This window comes from Rhinatrema bivittatum, chromosome 7 (assembly GCF_901001135.1).
Source record: "Rhinatrema bivittatum chromosome 7, aRhiBiv1.1, whole genome shotgun sequence".
Lineage (NCBI taxonomy): Eukaryota > Metazoa > Chordata > Amphibia > Gymnophiona > Rhinatrematidae > Rhinatrema > Rhinatrema bivittatum.
Window position 1 is genome coordinate 242,999,767 of NC_042621.1, and position 13,162 is coordinate 243,012,928.

Genomic DNA, 13,162 nt, shown 5'->3' on the forward strand with positions numbered 1-13,162 from the left:
GAGGAAGTACAAGAGGGTAATAAGAAAAGAGGGTAGAAGGGTTTGTAAGTGTGAATGTGTATATGAAAAAGAGAGGAGAAAGTGTTCCCCCAGCCTTCCCTCCACTAATCCACTACAATTTCGGGGAGGACTGGAAATCAAAGGTTCATAGGTATGGAGAGGGGAAAATTTTCTCCTTTTTAGTTTTAATTATTGGGAGTTTGATATGTCTGCTGTTTTGAAATATTTTATTGATTTTTGGGAAATGTTTAACCTTTTTAAATCCTTATTCTTTTCAATGTATGTTCTATTCTTCTTCTGTTTTGAAATATTTTTATTAGTACATCATGATTGATTTGATATTTCTTGATTTTGTTTTATAAGGAATGGTGATATTTCTATTTTTGCATTATTGCACTGGCATGTAGTGGTTTCCAGTTTAGTTTTCTGCCTGCACCTATCTATTTTATACTTTGTGGCCTTATTCTTATTTGGTGAGAGTCCGTTTCTGTTCTGCATTAGTGATTGAGGTGAGGTAGTCTGCTAGGTGGGAAACACCTTGTAGTTCTTGGGTTGAAGGTCTTGCTGATTTTGCTAGAGGCTGGAATCCATGATTGAAGGGGCTCCTTGGGTGCTAAAATGATAGTGCTTAAGCCTGCTGGATACTGAAATACCTGCTGCAAGTGGTGGAGATATGATTGCAGTGTTGAGGACATGAAAACTTGGAATGTGGCCCCAGCACAAAAAGTTTGCCCACCCCTGGTTTGGAGAGCAATAAAAACACCAAAATAATATTAATAATGGGGCAGATTTTCAAAGGCTACGCGCATAACCTGAGGAAATCTGCCCCTGCACGTGCCGAGCCTATTTTGCATAGGCTCGGCAGCGCATGCAAACCCCGGGACACGCAAAAAGGGGCGGTCCAGGCGTGGTGGTGGCTCAGGTGCGTGGCCAGGGGTGACGTTGGTTCGGGAGCGTGGCCGGGGGCATGGCAGCAGTCCGGAGGTGGTACGGGGCGGGGTCGAGTGCTCTGGCACAGGGGCCTGTGTCGGGGTATGTCGCGCCGACAACCGGTTGGCGCATGCATGTTACGCCTGCCTTTAGGCAGGCGTAACCTTTGCTGCAATGGTAAGGGGGGGATTTAGTTAGGGATGGGGGGTGGGTTAGATAGGGGAAGGGAGGGGAAGGTGGGGGGGGGGGGGCGCCAGAAAAAAGTTCCCTCCAAGTAATGTACTTGGATGTACTCTGATTTCGGAGCGGCCTTGGAGGGAATGGGGAAAGCCATCGGGGCTCCCCTCGGGCTCAGCGCGCGTAAGGTGCACATGTGTACACCACCTTGCGTGTGCGCTGACCCTGGATTTTATAACATGCACCCCGCAGCGCGCGCATGTTATAAAATCGGGCATAGATTTGTTCGCGCCGGGTTGTTTTGTCTAACCAAGCTTCTTTTATTGCCCTTCAGCTCTGTACTAAACCTCAGTAAGCATACAAGAGGACCTAGGGAGAGGAATCGAGAATAAAGAAGTGAGAGAGGATGGGGTAAAAAGGAAAGAGAATGGGGGGGGGAGAGAGAGAGAGATTGGGGAAGAAGAAGGAGAGAAAGATTTTGATGCAAAATTTACTCTTGAGCTGCCACAGGAAACTGGAGTTTGTGGGTATAGGGCTTTATTCAATAAATATTTTCCCATAAGCACAGCATGAATAAAAGTCAATTTATAATATGGCTCATATTTTTAATTTCTTTTTTCCAAGTCACAATAACAAAGTTCTCATATAGATTTGCTATTCACATAAAAAGACAATTTAGTGAGGAAAGTGACTGGGTAGATCTGGGCCCTATTGAAGAAAATAGGCTCCTATCTTCTTCCCTCTTTTTTTTTTTCTTGTGTTACTCGGAGATTTAAAAAACGTACTTTAATATATGTTCTGTTTCTGAACATATCAAGCTCTTTCGTGCAAGGCTTTATTAAAAGCTATATTTACTCATAATAATTTGAACTTTCACAACAATTTTCATCCAAATATTGTATCTTGGCCTACTTTAAAATTTGTCTCTGAAATATTAATCATGCAGCCGCTTCCAGTGTGCCTCAGCTCTGTTAAAACACCCGATGCCTTTTCACAAACAGTTTAGCTAGAACCACTCCTTACATGGCAGTCTGCAACTTGAAGGGTAAAAAAAAGATGGACAGCAATTGCTGCAGCCTGTCACTCACTGATTATTTTTTAAATAGTTATATTTATTAAATTATACAGTTATGCTTCAAGAAAATCTTGAATTAGAAATTAAATGCGCAGGTAGTCTGAAAATTCAAAAGGAAAGAAGTCCCATGCATTAAAGAAATAAACACCACCACTCCCAGCCCGACTAGTACATTTCTTTTAACTCATAAAAAGGGAGGGAGGGGAGCAGAAGGAATGGAAATTATAGGAGCAAAAGCAGAAAAATTACATAACAGCAGTTACAGTCCAGTTACCTGAACTAAACATTCACCACTCCTTGATTAGGAGAAGCCTTTCCATTTAGAAAATTTCTAAGTTGTGGGTCGGTAAATGTGCATCTTTCACTAACTTACTTAGACCTAGATTCATCATTTTGCTTTAAATTTCGCATGAATAGCGCCCGCAATAAAAAAAAATGGGTTGGGTAATTTTTTGAGTTACTGTAACACATGCTATTTTTGCGCTTTTGAGAGAGAGAGAGAGAGAGAGAGAGACTCTTTATAAGGCTCTCATATTAGTCAACTATACCACTGTAGGAGGGTCAACTGGTAAATCAAGGTGAGGTTTTGGAGGTGGTCTAGGGTTTGGGGGCCAGTTTTACATGCACAGTCAGACGTATGAATGGCACCATGCAACACATCAGTGATGATTTGGGAAATGAGAAAGATACACAAAGATGAGATTTCTACAATGTACTCTCACCCTAGCTTGATGCACTCTCTACTTGGGTGCTACCAAGCTAGGGCGAGAGTACATTAGAGAAATCTCATCTTTGTGTATCTTTCCTCATTCGAAATCACATCAAATCTTCACTGATATGTACTGTGCTGTTTGTAAGTCTGACTGCATGTAAAACTGGCCCTCAAACCCTAGACCACCACCAAAACCTCACTTCGAGTTACTAGATGGCCCTTCTATAGTGGTATAAATAATTGAAAGGTGTAGTTATTTCCAGCATTAAAATGTGCGATAATGTGCATTATACTATAAACACCCCTCATTTTCATAAACCCCACCCATACTCCTCCCCTTTGACTAAATTTTCAAAATTTGCATACGCATTGTGAGATGCGAAAAATAATGCATTTTGATGAATCACCCTATAATAAGGCATTTACATGGATAACGCAGGAAACAGCACCAACAGCAATACTCTCCTGGCACAAGAACTGTCTCCTCCTAGTCTGAGTTGCCCTACAGACATTTGGAAATATCCATACTTTTTTACCCCAAAATACATCATCTTTATGTCAAAAAAAAAATGTCAGCTTGCAGTTGTAATCAAACTCCAATACATATGACACAAGCAAGCTCACTCTAACCAGCTCGCCCTCAAAAGATTGTTCCAAATATTGAGTGAAGTTGAGATTATCCAAAGTCAAGTCTTCTTCCTGTACTAGTGCCTTTTGCCCAGGTAAATAAAAAAACCTTATTGGTGGGAGGAATTTGCTTAACTGGTATCTTTAAAATTTCAGGACAATATTTATTCCACATTTCCAGGGGAGAGATGTTAACCACTTGAGGGAAATTAAGAAATTTTAGATTAAGCTGCTGTTACTGACTTTCCAAAGACTAGTTTGAATTGAGCACTTGTAGTATCTTTAAGAAGGCCACATCCACTTCAATGGAGGTAACTGATCTGTTGTTCCACAGCCTCTGTATGTGTCAGTGGGGTCATTTATTGACTATACATATTGTAATGGAAAGCCTAGGAAAAATGTACCAAATCTGTACTGCTGTTTATGACAGACTTCTCAAGATTAGCTATTGCTCTCCAGATAGTCTCCAATGTGAAAACCCCAGGTCTTCCCAGGGCTGAACTTTATTCTGTCATAACCTGCAAAACCAAAGATTTAGAAACTTACCATAGACTGCTGGAATTGCATTTCCACACTCCCTGGCTCAATAGAGGAGACTCCAATAATGCTGCTATTTCCACCTTCTCTTCCACACTTTCCCTTGGCAAGCTAACCCTAGAGAATGGCCAGAACAATGTAGCACTTGCCCCTCCGTCAGATGTCACAGCAGCCACTTCCTCTGACCTCTCTAGGGTGTCTGTTCTTTCCAACATCAACAGTCTGGCAGGGGTTGAATGTTGGATGCACTCCTCAAGCTTAGAAACACCTCAACAATCTGTCAGCGCCGCTAGTTTTCCAGATCATGTAGTGCTCTATCTAGGGCTGAGACAGACTGGAAGCCAACTGAGGATAACTCCTTATCTTGTCCCTTCTCATCCCTATCAAAGAGCTAAAGCTAAGGTAAATTGGAACACAAATTAAAATACAGAGGGGGAAGAGCTCGGAGCTGGGATGCCAAACACAGGATTGTCCATTCAGTCCTGCCCTACAGAGACTGTGAATGGCGAGAAATACAAACAGCCAACCATCTGGTGCATGACTACTCCCTTCACCCTTTTGATGGAAAATGGGTTTCAGTCAACTACTGGACTGGCTTCAGTCTGCCAAATTAAAAAGATGACTGCTCATAAGAAATCACTAACCATATGCAAGAACTCTGTGAAAGTTTCTAAAGGAACAGAGGGAGAAGGAGCGATCTTGTTATTATTTTTATATAGATTGGATAAACAGTGTCTGTAGATAATAGAGCCACATGTCTCAGTTTTGAAGCTTTCCAAATGGGCCTTCACGTGTTTGTATTTCAGCATTATGGGCATTCTCTTTCTATATCTGTTCCATGTCTTTCAGATAAAACACACATTCTTGCTCAAAACCAATGGTTCTCAAATCTTAGTTGGCCTGGTTTTGAGTCTCTCCACAAGGAGGGTGCATGAACAAGGACAGGTTTAAAGCTCATGCACCCCATGCACATTTCTCCCCCACCTTCCTCATTTTCTTTCAACACACTGCACTCATACTACTGGGGGAAGGGACACTCTGAGCAGCACAGGAACCACTAGGCAAATGCCTACTGTGCCTAGTAAGAAATGCAAAAAGCTCATGTGTGTAACAATTTATTTTATATTGCAGACATGAAGAAATAAATAGCTCTTGAACATGAACATGAGCTACTGTAAATCTGTCCCTAGACCAACAAAACTAAAAATTGGAGCATATTTTTCATAACTGTATTTTACTACTCTGACATTTTCAGTTATTAACATTTGTGTTAGAATGTATGGAATTTCTACTTTTATAAGATTGCATTAGAAATTATTGAAATTAACACAGTAATAGTATTATATTTCTTGTTTTTTAAGTTTTGAAATATAATTGATGAAACTTATCAAAATGGTACAGTTTGTAAGTTCAGTAGTGTAAATTATAGTACCAAATAGAAATCAACAGAGTACAAAATTGAGTGCTCTATTATTTCTTTCTGTTTGCTATCCAAATGTACAGGCAATAAAATTATAATTGTATGCTAATTTTTGCTGAAAGAAAATATGTTTATTTGTATAAAACAAGAAATACACTTGTAGTTTTATCTGTCAACTTTCAGGTAAAAGTATACATTTGTTAATGAATAAATCTACTTACAGATTCTGTTTGTGTAGCTTCATGGTCATTTCTTTGACAGGGCTTCCGGGTGCCTAAAACACAGCCTGAGAGTTCATTCTCCTCTGCAAGGATGAGAGGTCCCAAGTCTAAAGAAAAAAAATAGCAATTCCTGACAGATCCAAGTGCTACGGTTACGGGACCAAGTTTGTGAAACCCACCCACAATTTCTCGATATCCTTCTCGATCCCCTTTTTTACCCCGGGGGTTCCTGGGTGGGTCGGAGAGAAACGGGGCACAACGAACTGGGTCCACACGTTTGTCTTTTTCTGCCTCGCAACAGAGCAGCAACACCATACTCATAGGGCTATACACAGGGGCGGCTCAGGGCAATCTGCCGCCTGAAGCGAGGGATGATATGGTGCTTCCCTCCCCCGCCCAAGTCCCCAAAGGCACAGCATATGTCAAATCATCAAGTGGGGTGAGGCCCCTTGGAGTCTGGCCCTTTCAGTGATTTGAAAATGCTACAGGAGGGAAAGCAGGGGGTCAGAGTTCTTAGAGGAGTGGCAGATAGAGTGCCAGTGATAATGTTTGTAGGATGCTGGCAACCCTGCCGTACTCCCAGGAACATAAACAATGAAATACATTCCACCGACCTCCGGCAAGTTTAAACTTAAGTGATTTATTTATTTTTACTTACAGACCGTGCCGAGGCAGGCATGTGTCGTATGAGCCACTAAACAGGCAGCACAACTGCAGCGTGGCACAAGCGGCAGGTGCCGCAGCAACTTGAGCACTGCAAGACTGTCCGCACCTTTAGTTCAGCCCTTCATGCTCCACCGAGCTCTACAGCACGAGGCAGAACAAACTCGTGAGCCAACATGCCGCGGTGACATTGAACACTGCAGCTCTTATTTTTAGATGAGTGTACGCTCTGGTAACTGTTCATGGGAGGTAAAAGCTGCAGGAGTATTTTGGTGGGGGCACTTTTTTGCCGCCTGAGGCTACTGCCTCACCCTGCCTCATTATCGCATTATAGAACCAATTTAAGTTTCAATCTTTTTATTGAGTTTCCATTATTAACCACATTAACAACATAGCCAACACTGGTGTACACTTTCCAGAGTCTGCTATAAGAACTAGTACAATATGAAACATGATGTCAGAACCAACATGCCCCCCCCCCCCTCAATGAGCCCCCCATCTCTGCATGCATCAGAAAGCATTTATTATATGAGCATCACCTGCTTAGAAACACTATAGTCATTTAGAATTTGGCTTCTCGTACTCGGCAGAAGGTAATGCAGGTAAGTATCCCAGGTCAGGAGAAACGTCCTTCTTTTTTTCATCAAGTCCAAGGATTCCATATATTTTTCATTAATACACATTGCATGTATCTGATTCCTCAAATGTGTCATACTGGGAGGATCTTCCCCAAGCCAACTGTACAGAATCGTTCGCTTGGCTAACACAAGCACTTTGCGGATCCAAAGTTGCATGTACCTACGCCCAGGCACAACCCACCTTAATTGGTAAAAAAGAAGCACTTCTGTCATCATGGGGAGGGAAAAGCCTGTTATCTTGTGAACATAAGTGACCAGTGCCCTCCAGTAACCCTGAATTTTGGGGCACTGCCAGAATTGGTGCCCCAAAGTTCCAACTGCTGCTTTGCATTTCACACACTGATCAGATTGAACCTTGCCCATTAAATATACTTGTTTTTGCGGGTAATGGTAGCGTATCAGGAATTTATAATGGATTTCCCGCAGAGCAATATTGGGAGTAATGGATTTGAGTTGCCCAAAACAACGCTCAAATTGCCCCAGCGACAAATCCATAGCTAATTCTGCACACCATTTACTCAGTATTTTAGCACTGTCCAAATTAGTATGGAGCTTACAGAGAGCAACATAAAAATATGAGATGGAATGCCGCGATGGGTCCTCAACATCAAAGATCTCAGTGAGCATCCCCCTTTGTGCTGATCCCCAGTCCCTCACAGGTAGAGACTGAATGTAGTGTTGTGTCTGCAAGTAAGCAAAAAAGTCTCTGCTGCTCACTCCATAGGCCTCTTGCAATGCAGCAAAGGATTGAATAGTACCATCTTCTTCTAGAAATTGGGCTATCCATTGTATTCCTCTCTGTGACCACTGACTAAACACCCTTTGAGTAGAGCCCGGTGTAAATGCATGGTTGCCTAGCAAGGGAAGAAACAGAGATGCGCCAATCCAGTCCCAACAATCGACAAAATTGGCACCAGGCATGGGGTATGGGGGTTAGTAGGGGGCTGTGCCGGAACTGAGTGGGTACAATTGTGAGTGGAGAATGCAGTAAAGAACCCAGCTCATTAGTGGCAAAAAGCCGGCACTCCGTGAGCACAGGAGTATAGTACTGTGGGCCCAACAACCAGTCAGCCACATGTCGCAAGTTACAAGCAAGACTGTAGCTTTTCAAGTCCTCCAGTCCCAGGCCACCCTTGTCCCACTTACGCACGAGTCGCACAAGTGCTATCCACGGTTTACCCCCTTTCCACAAATATTTGCATGGCAAGATTTCTAGGGTTCGCATGTCTTTGCGGTTGAAATGACGGGATGATTTGAAACGTACACCCATTTGGGCAGAATCATCATCTGAAATAAATTCACCCTCCCAGCAAGGAACAATGGGTAATCTCGCAAACTATGCAATAGTTTATCAGTTTGGGCCATAAATCTTTGTATGTTTACTGGACTCAGCTGATGTAAGTCTCTGTGAAGAACAATCCCCAAATAGACAAAAGAGTCCTGCACCCAACACATTGGAAACTCCCCCTCCCAGTTCTTTCACTGTCATCTGTGGGCAATGCTTCGCACTTATTCAAATTTAACTTCAAACCTGCAAGCGCCCCATAACGAGCAAATTCCTGAAGGGCTGCTGGAAATGAGGAGGCCAGATATATATATTTATTTATTTATTTAACATTTTTTTTTATACCAACCTTCATAGTAATAACCATATCGGATCGGTTTACATAGAACAAGGGTATAACTGAAGCAATAAATAAAATAGTAATTAACAAGAGAAGAATAAGGCAAAGTTACATTTAACAAGGAGTAAAAACTTGGGAAGCTTAAAGCTGGAAGAAAGGAAGGCAGAAGGAATTATAACATAATACAAAAGGAATTTAAGTTAGAGCATAATATGCTTTAATCTGTGATTGTTCTTCGTTCAAAAAGGATAGTGGACCTCTATCCTCTACGTCCATGAGAACTAAAATATGATTAGAGATTGTCTGGGGGGTCATCGAATGCTTGATGAAATAGCCACGTCTTGAGTTTTTTTCTGAAAGTGGTTAGACAAGGATCTAATCGGAGACCTGAAGGAATGTTGTTCCATATAGCTGGTCCTGCTATTGAAAAAGCTCTGTCTTTTGTAGAGGAAAGGCGTGAGGCTTTGGTGGGGGGGAAATTCAATGTGCCTTTGTGAATATCTCTAATTGGTCTGTTGGAAGAGTGTAATTTGAAGGGGATTTCAATGTCAAGATGGAGTTGATGATGGATAGATTTGTGTATTATGGTGATTGATTTGTAGAGGAATCTAAAATTTACTGGTAACCAATGTAGTTTTCTGAGGATGGGTGAAATGTGATCACCGCGGATGGTGATGGTGATCACATTTCACCGCGGATGGTTAGTAATCTCGCTGCCGCATTTTGTATCATCTGCAGTGGTTTGGTGGTCGATTTGGGGAGGCCGAGGAGAAGGGCACTGCAGTAATCTATCTTAGCAAATAGTAGTGCTTGGAGGACTGTCCTAAAGTCTTGGAAGAAAAGAAGTGGTTTGAGTCGTTTCAAAACCTGGAGTCTATGAAAGCAGTCTTTGGATGTAGTGTTGACCATTTTCTTTAGGTTTAGTCTATTATCCAGCAGTACCCCTAGATCTCTCACATGTTTGTGGGTGATGAGTGCATTGAGTGGGGATGATAGGTGAGTATTTTCATCTTTTGAAGAGATGAGGAGGAGCTCCGATTTCGAGGTATTAAGGACCAAGTTTAGACTACTGAGGAGGTTGTTGATAGATATAAGGCAGTTATTCCAATGGGTGATCGCCTTAGAAATAGATTCTGTAATGGGGATTAGATTCTGCACGTCATCAGCATACAGATAATGAATTAAATTAAGGTCGGTCAGTAATTGGCATAGGGGGAGGAGGTAAATATTGAAAAGGGTTGGAGATAGGGATGATCCTTGTGGCACGCCAAGGGTGGATTTTGTTAAAGGTGATTCTTTATTATTGATTTTAACTTTGAAAGATCTGTTGCAGAGGAAGGATTTAAACCAACTGAGGGCTGATCCGGAGATACCAATATCTGTTAGGCGATCCAGAAGGATGGAATGGTTGACGGTGTCAAATGCCGCCGAGATGTCAAGTAGAACTAATAAAAAGGAGTAGCCTTTGTCTAGACCCATTATAATATGATCTGTAAGTGAAATAAGTAGAGTTTCCGTACTGCGAGCCTTGCGGAAACCATATTGTGAAGGGTGTAGGATATCGTGATCCTCTAGGTACTCTGAAAGCTGGGTGTTTACCAACTTCTCCGTCAGTTTGGCTAAAAATGGGAGATTGGAGATGGGTCTGAAATTGGCTGGTTCATTAGGGTCTAGATTGTGTTTCTTGAGGAGGGGTTTGAGTGATGCGGTTTTTAACCTGTCAGGGTAGATCCCTTGGGTTAAAAGGCAATTTATGATGCTTGTCAGATGTCCTGAGATCGAGTTTGGAATGAGAAGCAAAAGTTTTGAAGGGATGTTATCTGCTGGGTGGCTAGATGGTTTCTGTCTTTTTAGAAGGGATTCCATCTCTTTGGATGATATTGATTCGAAACTGTCGAATTTGGCTCCTTTGGGTGGTTGAGGATTCTTGTCTGAGGTAAGAGGTAGCGTATTTGGAGGTAGAAGGGCGAGTGTGTTCAGGATCTTCTGTTGAAAAAATGAAGCGAGTTCATTTGCTTTAGATAGGGCTTGTTCGTCTGGGATAGACGGGGGGGTTGATTTCGTGATTTGAGTAACGTATGCAAATAGGGCCTGGGCATCGTATTGGAAATGATGAATTTTCTTGGCGTAGAATTCCCTTTTTGTTAGAAGAATAGTGGTCCTGTAATGATGTAGAAAGCCTTTGTAAGTAGACAGAGTAGTTGTGTTAGGGGTTTTTCGCCATATATTTTCCTTGTGACGTAGCTCCTGTTTCATCTGTTTTAGTTTAGGGGTAAACCAGGGTTGATTGCCTTTTTTTGTAGGATTGATAGTTTTGGAGACTATAGGGCACCATTTGTTAGCAACTGTTTCGGTGATCTTGTGCCAGGAGGATAGGGTTGAGTCAGGATTGGAAAGATCTAGGTTCATGAGTTCTTTGGAGAGTTGATCACTAAGTATTTCGGATGGGCATGATTTCCTGAATTGAATGGTAGAACGTTGAGGAGAGGTGTGAGTCTGTTTATCTATGGAGAAGGAGGTTTCTATCAAGAAATGGTCTGACCAGGGGATTGGAGTGCAAGAAGGTACTGATGTGCATGAGAAATTAGAATTGATGAAAATTAAATCGAGAGTGTGTCCTGCTTTATGCGTAGGACTATTAATGATCTGCGTGAATCCCATCGCACTGAGGGTAGTGAGGAGCGCTTCGCAGTTTGATGAGCGAGGTATAATGTCTGTATGAAGATTGAAATCACCTAAGATCATAGTTGGGAGGTCTAAGTTGATATGTTTCACGATGGATTCTATGAGTGGCGAGGGGTCTGTTTCTAGAACTCCGGGGGGAGCGTAGACTAGAAGAATTTGTTGTTGTTTTGACTTAACTAGGCCTAATTCTAATTTAGACTCAGTCTTGATGGAATGTGCGGATAGTTTAAGATCTTTCTTGGTAGCTAGAAGAAGGCCACCTCCTCTTTTTTTGATGTGTAGCAGAATATGTTTATGATGTGTAGCAGAATATCGTCCGCAAACACTGCTAGTTTAAAGTCGTGGAGTGGGTGCGCTTGAAACAGCACACCCGCTATTTGTGAGTTATGTCGAATTTGCTGCAAAAGGGGCTCCAAGGCCAAAATATATAGCAGGGGAGAAAGGGGGCACCCCTGTCACGTACCCCTACCTAGAACTATGTCCGTGGACTAAAACCCATTTACCCTTGTGAATGCTCGCGGGTCAGCATAAAGCACACGGAGGATTTGGATAAAAAGTCCCTCAATCCCAAAGGCCTGGAAAACTTGAAACATAAACCCCCAATCTAGGCGATCAAACGCTTTGTCGGCATCTAGACTTACCAGAAGGGAAGGCTCTTGCAGCCACTGGGTGTGCTCAATGGAAACCAGTATTCTACGGATATTCTTGACCACATATCTACCATTCACAAAGCCCACTTGGTCCTCCCCTAATAGAGCGGGCACTAATCTAGACAACCTTTTTGCCATAAGCCTTGCCAGCAATTTAATGTCAAAATCGATTAAAGAAATGGGTCGGTAGGAAGCTGGGAATATCCATAGAATACTGGGTCTTTGCCAGGTTTAAGTATAACCACGATAGCTGCTCTATTCGGTGTAAGTGGAAATTGGCCCAAAAGGCTCAATTTAAATGTGTCCCAATTCAACGATTAAACAGACAGGAAAACAGCCTGACCTCAGTTGATGTCCATGGTGATATCCCCCTCTGGATTATTCTGCGTAATAATGTCCAGCTCCATGTCTTCCACACTGAGTTCCATTTGCTGTTGTAGAGATTTATAGAAACATAGAAATGACGGCAGAAGAAGACAAACGACCCATCCAGTCTGCCCAGCAAGCTCTCACACTTATTTTTTTCTCATACTTATCTGTTACTCTTGGCCCTTTTTTGGTTCTATTTCACTTCCACCCCCGCCATTGCTGTAGAGAGTAGTGCTAGAGCTGCATCTAAGTGAAGTATCTAGCTTAATTGGTTAGGGGTAGTAACTGCCGCAATAAGCAAGCTCCTCCCACGCTTATTTGTTTACCCAGCCTGTGCAATTCAGTCCTTGTTGGTTGTCTGAATATAATTCCACTTTACTTCATTACCCCCTGCCGTTGAAGCAGTAAGCTGTGCTGGATATGTATTCCAAGTGAAGTATGCTTAATTGATTCGGGTAGTAACTGCCGTAACAAGCAAGCTACACCCATGCTTATTTGCTTATCCAGACTATGTAATTCAGTCCTTGTTTGTTGTTGTCTGAATATAAATCATCTTTTCTTCGTTTCCCCCTGCCGTTGAAGCAGTGAGCTATGCTGGATATGCAGTGAAAGTGAAGTATCAGGCATTATTTGATTTGGGGTAGTAACCGCCATAACAAGCAAGCTACTCCCCTCTTTTTTGTGAATGCAAATCCTATTTTCCACATTTCCTCTTGCCGTTGAAGCATAGAGCAATGCTGGAGTCGCATTAACTGTGTGTATGTTTATTGAATAAAGGTATTATCTCCAGGTAGTAGCCGTCATTCCCGCAAGCCACCCCCATGCGTCTTCTC